Below are 10,352 nucleotides of genomic sequence, written 5' to 3' on the forward strand. Positions count from 1 at the left end.
CTGATGAAGCACAGTGTTGTCTGGTGTTCAGTCCAGGAGATAAAAGGTGGCATTGTTGGTAATACAGAAATCAAAATATTTAGCTGTCTACAACAGCAATCAGATTTTAAGCCATTTGCAAGAATTCCCAACAGTTATATGACATTGCACTTAGTGTCTTGTACTAGTTAGAGTAGTACATACACTTGTAATTTTCACATCATGTAAGTTTGATAGATATTTTTCATAGCTTTTGTCATGACATTGAAGAGTTCAAATGTGGACTCATTTGTTAGTAAGAGGTGTTGTATATAGAGAGACATAAAAAAATCACATCACAAAGGAGGAGTTGTGCAACATAAACAAAAGTTGGAAGGCATGTTTCTATATCTAAAAGGTGATATCTATTAAAATTTTGTGCCAGTCACATAAAAGTGGCATTAGTAGCACCACTATTAGAATGGAAATCAGGTTTGCTTTAAATACACACTGAAATGGTTGTAAGCATTAGTTGCCTATGAGATTGGATGTGGTGAGTTGATGTTAGTCAAGAATTTCTTCAAGGTGGCAAAGATGCCATTATCAACACCTCACTGAGTTTCCACGAGGTCATGTAATAGGGTTATGGAAAGCTGGATGTTCCTTCTGGAATATTGCAGAAAGACTTTGCAGGAATGCAGCCACTGTACATGATTACTGGTAGCTGTGGTCATGGGAACATTTGGTTGCAAGAAAACAGGACTCCATATGGTCATGTGGCATTTCCAAGAGTTAAGACCATCGTGTTTGGCGTATGGCTGTTGCACATCATACTGTATCTGCAGCAGCAATTTACGCAGCTGTTGGCACCACAGTGACACAACAAACTGTTACAAATCAGTTACTTAAAGGACAGCTCCAAGCCAGAAGCCGTGTTGCACGCTTTCCACAGACCCCAAAGCACCAAAATTTGCGACTTCAATGGTGTCAAGTGAGAGCTCGTTGGAGGGCAGAATGGAGGTCTGTTGTGTGATTGGAGATCTTTTGTGTTCCCTGATGCTCAGTGCCAGTGATGACCATGTATTGGTAAGGAGCAGGCCATTTGAGGGCCTGTAACCAGCCTGTCTGCATACATAGCACTGGACATACACTTGGAGTCATGGTCTAGGATGCAATCTTGAATGACACTGATGGCAAATTTGTATGTCAATCTGGTGATTCGACCTATTGTTCTGCCATTAATGAGCAGCATTCCGGAGGTGTTTCCAACAGGATAACACTCGCCCATTATCAATTTTGTAACCCAACATGGCCCACATGTGCCTTGGCTTACTTGATCACCAGAACTGTCTCCAATCATGCACATATGCAGCATCATTGGGCAACAACTCCAGTGACATTCACAACCAGTGTTAACTGTCCTTGTATTGACCATGCAATTAATTCTACATTAACTATTTTTTGTTTTGCAATTTTTATTCCCATTAGTGTATATCCAAGGACAATATGTTTTTGCTTTGTAATCTTGCAAAGAACAATGAGCGGTTGTAAAATAACATTTGACAAAACAGCAAAACAATGCTTCAGTGGAGTGTGCCAAATGTAAAATGGCATTATATGAAAGAAGCAGGAAAACTGCATCAATTCAATTATTTTAACACGAAGTGTCACATAGGTATATCCTCAGTTGCATGTTCTTGCTAATGGACTAGTTTTAGAGCATCATTTTACTTTATGAGACTATGCTTACTGAGTGCAGTAATGTTCGAGGTGTTCAAAAGTATAATTTATATCCATGGGAAACAAAACGGTGGCTGGTGTTGCTGGTCCCCAAAGCAGAATTCAGCTGAAACCTGAAATACTTTTTTGTAGTACCTGTACAGAACATTAGTCTTGTTGTTCTTTGGGTACGGATCTGTGAAGTTGTGCCACTAGTTAACTTTTCTGACAACCACATTATTGTAGGTGGGGTCTTCAGTCCAAGACTGTTTTGATGTATCTCTCCATGCTACTCTTTCCTGTGCAAGACTCTTCATCTCCAAATAACTACTGCAACCTACATCCTTCTGAATCTGCTTGCTGTATTCATCTCTTAGTGTCCCTCTATGATTTTTACACCACCACTCCATGCTTTCATAAAATACTACATTGGTGATCCTTTGATGTTTTAGAATGTGTCCTATCAACTGATTTCTTGTTTTAGTAAAGTTGTGCCACAATTTTTTTCTTGCCTCCAATTCTATTCAGTATCTCCTCAATAGTTATGCAACCTGCCCATCTAATCTTCAGCATTCTTCTGTAGCAGCACACTTTGAATGCTGCTCTTCTCTTCTTGTCTAAATTATTTATTGTCTAAGTTTCACTTCAGCACATGGCTACACTCCATACAAATACCTTCAAACAAGGCATCCTTACACTTAAGTCTGTATTGGATGCTAACAAATTTCTCTTCTTCTGGCAATTGTGAGTCAAAATTGTATATCTTCTCTACTTTGGCCATCATTAGTTAATTTTCTGCCCAAATACCAAAACTCATCTACTACTTTAAATGTATCATTTCCTAATCTAATTCCTCAGCATCACATGATTTAATTTGACTGCATTCCATTACACTTGTTTTGCTTTTGTTGATATTCATCTTATATCGTCCTTTCAAGACACTGTCCATTCCACTGAACTGCTCTTCCAGGTCCTTAGCGAAACAAGATTTGGAAAGGTTAATGGGGGAGAAGGGAAGAAAGAGATTATAGAAGAAATAGGAATAGGACATTCTCAGACAGTGTGTTTGTGAATGTGGAAACCAGGTTTGATCTGTTGTTACAATAGGAAACTTATGAGCCACAAATAGATGTAAGAGTAGACAGGACACAACAAACTTTCAAAAAGTGTTTGAAAAGTATGAAGTCAGAAAAAGCTGTAAAAAAGAAGAAAGTTTTGTTGTTAAGTAGCTCACATGGTAGAGGTGTTGGCCAACTGTTGCAGGATGAACTAGGGTCAGATTACCAGGTCACAAATTCTCTTAAACCTATTGCAAGTCTGGTTCAGGTGACAGAGGATATAGGTTCATTTTGCAAAGATTTCACAAAGGAAGACACCATGGTAATAATGGGTGGGGCAGGCAACAGCATAGATAGGAACCATAATTATTCAGTTGACAGTAACCTGGTAAAGATAGCTTCAGCAATGAGACATACTGGTTTGGACTTGGGACTGTTCTCAGGCACCATGACTGGCCTCATTTAAACTCTCCTGTTAGGAGAGTTACTTTAGAGGTGGAATGGCTGCTTGGATCAGATATGGGGTCTCATATCAGTGTGGTTCCTGCTGACTCTATCAGCAGGTGGGACTATACTACGCATGGCATTCACATCGACAGGAAAGGAAAGGGAAAACTGTATAGGCTAATAGCAAATAACTTAAGGGGGGGGGGGGGGGGGCACCGTCACAAGTGATAAAGTACCAATGGTTACAAGTGACAGATCAGCAGTTTTTTCAGGGTATGGAGGGTAGAAATAAAAGATGTTCAAAGACAGGCTGAAAATGACATTCACATTGAATTCACATTGATAAAACAGGCAGCCAGAAAGCAAATTTTAATGTACACAATTCATGCAGACAGCCTCTGATTGGAACTAGAGATACTCAAAAACTGGCAGGAAAATTAGGTTCATCCAGTTGTAATCCAGCCAGTGCCAGAAAGCAAATTTTAATGTACACAATTCATGCAGACAGCCTCTGATTGGAACTAGAGATACTAAAAAACTGGCAGGAAAATTAGGTTCATCCAGTTGTAATTCAGCCAGTGCACGAAATCAGTTATCATTATTGCATCAAAATATCTGATGGCCAAGGGGGTAAGCTTAATGAGTTGCTTATTTGTGTTGAAGAATTAGAGTTGAGCAAACCAGTTGATATACTCTGCTTCTCTGGACATCATCTGACCACTGGTATAGATATGTTAAATGTTACAGGATTCTAGTTAGCTTCTTACTTCTGTTAAGAAACAATGGAGAAAGGAGGAGTTGCCACATTTGTCAGAAATTGTTTTGATTTCAAGAATATTGATATTAATAAATTTTGCTCAGAGCAACACTTAGAAGCTTGTGCAACACAAATAGTATTTCATAATAAGTCCTTTATAATAGTAAGTATAGACAGATCATCTTCAGGAAATATTAATAACCTCACCATAAAAAGTCTGGAAGCTCTGTTGTCCCATCTCATGGTAAAAAACAAGGAAATAGTGGTTGCTGGTGATTTTAATGTGGACTTATTGAAAAGCTCTGTTGGTGAACAATTATTGCAGTCAGTAAAACTATCATTCATTTTGGTTCCTACTGTGAACTTTACTACTAGGATATGTAAATGCTTCAAGACTGCTATTGATAATATCTTTGTAGACAAATCTAGGGAAAAAGTCACATCACAAAACCAATATTAAATGGGCTATCTGATCATGACATACAGCATCTTGTGTTAAATGTTAAAACTTGTCAGGAAAAAAAAACTATTAAGTCTGAGTACAGGAGGGTAATAAATAAGTAAAAAATAGAGAAATTCAGGAAATTGCTCAAAGACGTGAACTGGATAGATGTTTGCAATACTTCTGACTCAAATGGAAAATACAAAGCGAACATTAATAAAGTTACCTCCATGTTTGAAAATTGTTTTCCCCTAAAGGTGACTCAAATCACATGGAAGTCAAAAAATAAACTGTGGATTACAAAAGAAATAAAGATATAATGCGGGATGAAAAGGAGAGTGTATCTCCTCTCTAGAAACAGCTTTGAAGTTAGAATTGTAATGCATTACAAAGAATATAGCAATAATATTGAAGCAAGTAATCCAGAAAGCGAAGTAGCTTTATTATGAAAAAAGATAATTACATCAGGCAACAAAAGAAAAACTGTATGGGATATAGTGAAGACAGAGACAGGTGGGGCCAAAAAGGAAGAGGGACACATAGCTCTAAAAATAAATGAGACTTTGATAACAAGTGCATGCAGTGTTGTAAACCTCTTAAACAAGAACTTCATTTCTGTTACTGAAATCTTGGGGTAATCAGGTTCATTGAACAGTGCAATGGAGTATCTGAGACCAGTCTTTAAAAATAACTTCAGTAAAATGGAAATGGCACTCACGTCTCCCAAATAAGTAGTATCCATCATAAAATCCTTAAAATCTGAGTATTACAGTGGGTATGATAACATATCAACGAAGTTAATCAAAGAGTGCTGATGTGAAATGAGTTCCATCTTAAGTTATTTGTGTAATCAATCTCTTATCAAAAATGGTTCAAATGGCTTTGAGCACTATGGGACTCAGCATCTTAGGTCATAAGTCCCCCTAGAACTTAGAACTACTTAAACCTAACTAACCTAAGGACATCACACACACCCATGCCCGAGGCAGGATTCGAACCTGCGACCGTAGCAGTCCCGCGGTTCCAGACTGCAGCGCCAGAACCGCTAGACCACCACGGCCGGCAATCTCTTATCAGTGGAATATTTCCAGACTGGCTAAAATATGCTTAAGTTAAGCCTCTTTAGAAGAATGGGGATAGACAGATACCATCAAACTATTGACCAATTATTTGCCGGCTTTCTCAAAAATATTTGAAAAGGTTGCGTTCAAGTGTCTCATTGAGCATCTGACTACAAATAATATTTTGTCCTTGTCACAGTTTGGATTTCTTAAGGGTTCTGATACAGAGAAAGCTATTTACACTTACACTGAGAATGTGCTTAATTCATTAGGTAATAAATTAGAGGCTACTGGCATTTTCTGTGATCTGTCAAAAGCCTTTGACCATGTGAACCACAGCATTCTCTTAAGTAAATTAGAATATTATGGTGTTACCTGCAAGGCTGTGAAATGGTTTGAGTCTTATCTATCTAACAGGAAACAAAGGGTGTCATCAGGAAATACCTGTGAAGTAAGCAGTCAGTGTTCATCTGACGGAATTAATTACATGTGGTGTTCCTCAATGTTTCATCTTGGGTCCATTGATTTATCTTATGTACATTAATGACCTTCATCTGTTACATTTCCAGATGCTAAGTTTGTTTTGTTGCAAATGATACAAACATTGCAATAAGTAGCAAGTCAGGTACAGATTTAGAAATAGGTGCTAATTAAATTTTCACTGACATTAATATGTGGTTTAAAGCTAATTCACAGTCATTAAACTTTGAGAAGACCCACTATATGCAGATCAGAACCTGTAAGAGATTTCCTTGCAGCATGTGTATAACATACGAAGACATGCAGACCGAAGAGGTTGACAGTGTTCAATTTCTGGGACTACAACTTGATAATAAATTCAGGTGGGAAGGGCATACCACAGAACTGCTTAAGTGCCTAAACAAGTGTGTATTTGCAGTGAGAATGATGTCAAATGTAGGAGACATAAATATAAAAAACTAGCATTCTTTGCATAATTTCATTCTATTATGTCATATGGGATCATATTCTGGGGCAACTCATCAAACTGATCAAAAGTTTTTAGGGTATAAAAGCAGTGATAAGAATCATTTGTGGTGTACATTCAAGAACATCATGTAGAAACCTGTTCAAGGAACTTGGTATTCTAACCACTGCTTCTCAGTGTATTTATTCCTTAATTAAATTTGTTGCAAGTAACATATCTTTATTTCTAACCAATAGCCCAATACATAGTATCAATACAGGGAATAAGAACAATCTACATAAAGACCTAAAATCACGTACCTTGATCCAAAAAGGGGTCCAATATTCAGGAACACACACACATTTTCAATAAATTGCCAGCAACCATTAAAAACCTGGTTTCAAATAGCCAGAGTCTGAAAGACTCCTTCTACTCTATGGATAAACATCTTAACAGGGACTTTTAGACAAGCTTAAGTAAAAATGTCTGTTAGATTTCAGTTTTGATAGCACTTGATCACAGTAGTCAAGATTAGGTATTTTGTGTATGATAAATTTATTAACAGTGCATAACAATGTTTCATTCTGACAGCGTGTTAACTCTGTAAATATTAGCTGTTCCAGTTTACCGCATTGCATTCACCTATTTCTACAATCTCCTTACAAATGATCAGGGTAATAAGTATTATATTCAAATGCTTTATGTTTTTATGGTATACTTTCTGACATGTTCCACATCCATGAGAATCATCTCATTTTTTGGGTGTGTGGGTTGAAAACTGAATCTAATCTAATCTAATCTGCTGTCTCTGACAGAATTACAATATCATCAGGAAATCTCAAATTCTTTATTTCCTGTCTCTGAACCTTAATCTTTGCTCCAAATGTATTTTTGGTTTCCTTTACTGCTTGCTAAATGTATGCATTGAATAACATTTATGGTAGGTGGCTTCCTTTTAATGCCCGTCAACTCCTATGACTGCCATTTAGTTTCTGTACAAGTTGTAAATATCCTTTCAATCCCTGTATTTTACCATTGCTACCTTCAGAACTTCAAAGAGAGTTTTCCAGTCAACATTGTGAAAAGCTTTCTCATCACATTATACACTTTCAGTTGCCACAAATACCTTCAAATTGTTTGCAGTCACTCTTAATTTAAACCCATGATTTCAGTGTTGTGGTTGGTAGTCATCCATAACAAATTCACAGTATAAAATTGTGGTTGCTTGTCATTTCTGATATGTTTAAAAAATCTTATTTTTGTGAAAGTTGGTTGTGTGAGGTAGGTTCATTCTACCTGAAATGGATTATTTGTTGATATCATATATTTTATCAAAAGGTGCTATTTTCATTGTGAAAAGCTTTCATCTACTCATAACTATTGGGACAATACATTGTCTCTAACTCATATTCATCGCCAGACATCTAATTTAGCTTATGGCATAATTACACGCAAATACAGATATGCAATAAGAAGCCTGTTTGATCTTGTTTTTAGTGGAATTGCTATTTGAAAAAATTGACAGTGATGTATGAAAGTTGTTCCAAAAGCTATGCCTCCAATTTTTTTGGTGACTTTTGATGTCCATGCCAGATGTAATTGGTGTAGTGTTAATGCTTGAACCTTCCTCTTTCATTTGCAGGTGGTTGTGTTGTCCTGCAGTAGTGAGCTCCAGCAGAGGAGTCTTCCAAAATGGAGTCTGATATGGACATGCATATAAAACAGCTATGTATGATTGAATTCCTCACTGCCGAAGAAATCACACCAACTGAAATCCACTGACACTTGCTAAAGGTGTATGGAGACAATGCAATAGTTGTGAACACTGTGAGGCGATGGGTGCAGCTTTTTCGAGGTAGTGGAAAGGGTTTGCATGGCAAGCCAAGGCCTGGTCGACCCTGTACAGCTATCATCCCTTGCAATGAAGAGCATCATGATTAACTCATCCATGCTGATTGGCAGCTAATGACCAGAGAATTGTGTAGAAAGCTGAATGTCGGCTGTAATGCCTTGGAAACAGTGTTGGAACATCTTGGTTATTGCAAGATCTGTGAACATGCGTCCTGCTGGATCAATACGAAGTTCAAGGTGACAGTTTTCTGAATAGCATCGACACCAGAGATGAGACATGGCATCACCACTTCAAGCCAGAATCCAAATGACAGTCCCTTGAATGGCATGTGAATTCTCCGTCAAAGAAGAAATTCGAGTCACAGCCATCTGCAGGCAAAGTGATGTTCACAGTCTTCTGTAATAGCCAGGATGTGGTTCTTTTGGATGTCCTGGATCCTGAAGAAACTTTCAATTCAGCATGCTACAGGATGACACTGACTAAGCTGAAAGCCTGAATTTCCAGGGTGAGGTCAGAGAAGAAGACCGCTTTCAACTGCAGCATCATAACACCAAACCCCACACCAGTTTTGCAACCACACAACTCGCTGCAAAATTGGCTGGACTGTCGTACCACCTGCACCATACAGTCTGGATTTAGCACCTTCAGACTTCCATTTCTTTGGGCCTCTAAAAGATGGACTACATGGTGAACATTTTCAAGACTCAGATGCTGTTGTCAAAGCTGTAAGGAAGTGGTAAGACTCAGCTGGTTCTAATTTTTAGAAGTGTGGCATGGTGGTGTCTGTGTGGAAAAATGACAGTCTGTAGCTGACATATTGGTCTATTTAGCTGTGCTGTTGTGATTTATGTATACCCTGTAGTTTCCATGTATAAATATAGAAGGCCTTACTTGGGGAATAACCCCTTGTAAGTGTTCTAATGTGCTGAGGCCAAAGTACCTCAAATGTAAGGAAATACATATGTAAAAGGTGAGACATCAACTGATAACACATGGAACCAGATTTAGACGTTGTTCTCAGTATTGCCAACAGTCCGGCCACATTGCATTGGTGTTTGTGAATTGTGATTTTTAGGTTTTCAACACATTGTATGTTATGTTATCGATTATGAAATGTTTGCTGTGTTATATATGTTTCATAAGAGATCTTGTATGCTTTGTGCTCAGCAGGAACAGTCATGAGTGCTCCAAGTATAGTGTAAAATTATATCCATTGAGCTACTGTAGAAAAAGGTTACATACACAGAAACGAGAATCTGATTAAAAAATAGGTTATTTTGAGATGCACACATATAATAAAAGTGAAACACTGTGGTATATAATTGACCTCATTAATGCAAATAGACAAGAGACTATCCCATGGGTTTGCAAAGTTACTAGACTTTTATGTAATTCCAGTTGGGCTTTGCAATCAAGCTCGACTATCTTTTATTCTATTATTTTTGGATGCTAGATTCTACACCCTATAAAGAAAATGCTATTGATGCAGAGTTCAGTGAGAGCACAAAGAATGTGATCCACTAATTAAGTAGTTATTATATATGTCATTTTTTGTCTTGCAAACATGACCAAGAGGACACATGCCACTTTTATAATTAAGACAAGGGCAGCCAATGATCACTTCAGTGCAGATGCACGCCACACTTGAACTCTTAAGGGAATTGGTGAACTCCCACAAGTAATGAGGATAACAAGCAAGGGGCACTGCATTGGTAGTGTATGTTTAAGTTAACAATTTACATCTGACGCAGGTATGCTAGGGCAGTCCGTGCAGTTACAATGACCACTGTGTCTGGATGGTGCAGTGGTCAGCACATCTGCCTAGTAAGCAGGAGACCTGGGTTTGAATCCCAATCCAGCAGAAATTTTCAACTTTCAATTTCGATTTAAATCAACGACCACTGGCAGCTAATGTCATCAATTCCTTTGTGTCTTAAGTGTGATACATGGCTATTTTTTGAGAATTATCTATCAAAAAAGAATGGTTTGAGAGCCAATGTGTTTATCAGCAATATATAGTCTTTGAAGATATTAGTATTTTGGGGTATATGTTCATTTTATTATAAGGTGCAATTTGTGATTCATTCTTTATAGTGTCCTTGTAGTGTAAGGTTCTTCCTTTGCATAGTAATT

General features: G+C 37.7%; 1 non-coding gene across 1 annotated transcript; it reads left to right on the forward strand.

Annotated features, from left to right (window-relative positions):
- The first annotated feature begins 10,008 nt into the window (after nucleotides 1–10,008).
- Nucleotides 10,009–10,081, forward strand: Trnat-agu (transfer RNA threonine (anticodon AGU)). Its single transcript has one exon. It is a non-coding gene; the product is annotated as a tRNA-Thr (tRNA).
- The last annotated feature ends 271 nt before the right edge of the window (nucleotides 10,082–10,352 follow it).

The sequence above is a fragment of the Schistocerca cancellata genome, chromosome 4 (assembly GCF_023864275.1).
Source record: "Schistocerca cancellata isolate TAMUIC-IGC-003103 chromosome 4, iqSchCanc2.1, whole genome shotgun sequence".
Lineage (NCBI taxonomy): Eukaryota > Metazoa > Arthropoda > Insecta > Orthoptera > Acrididae > Schistocerca > Schistocerca cancellata.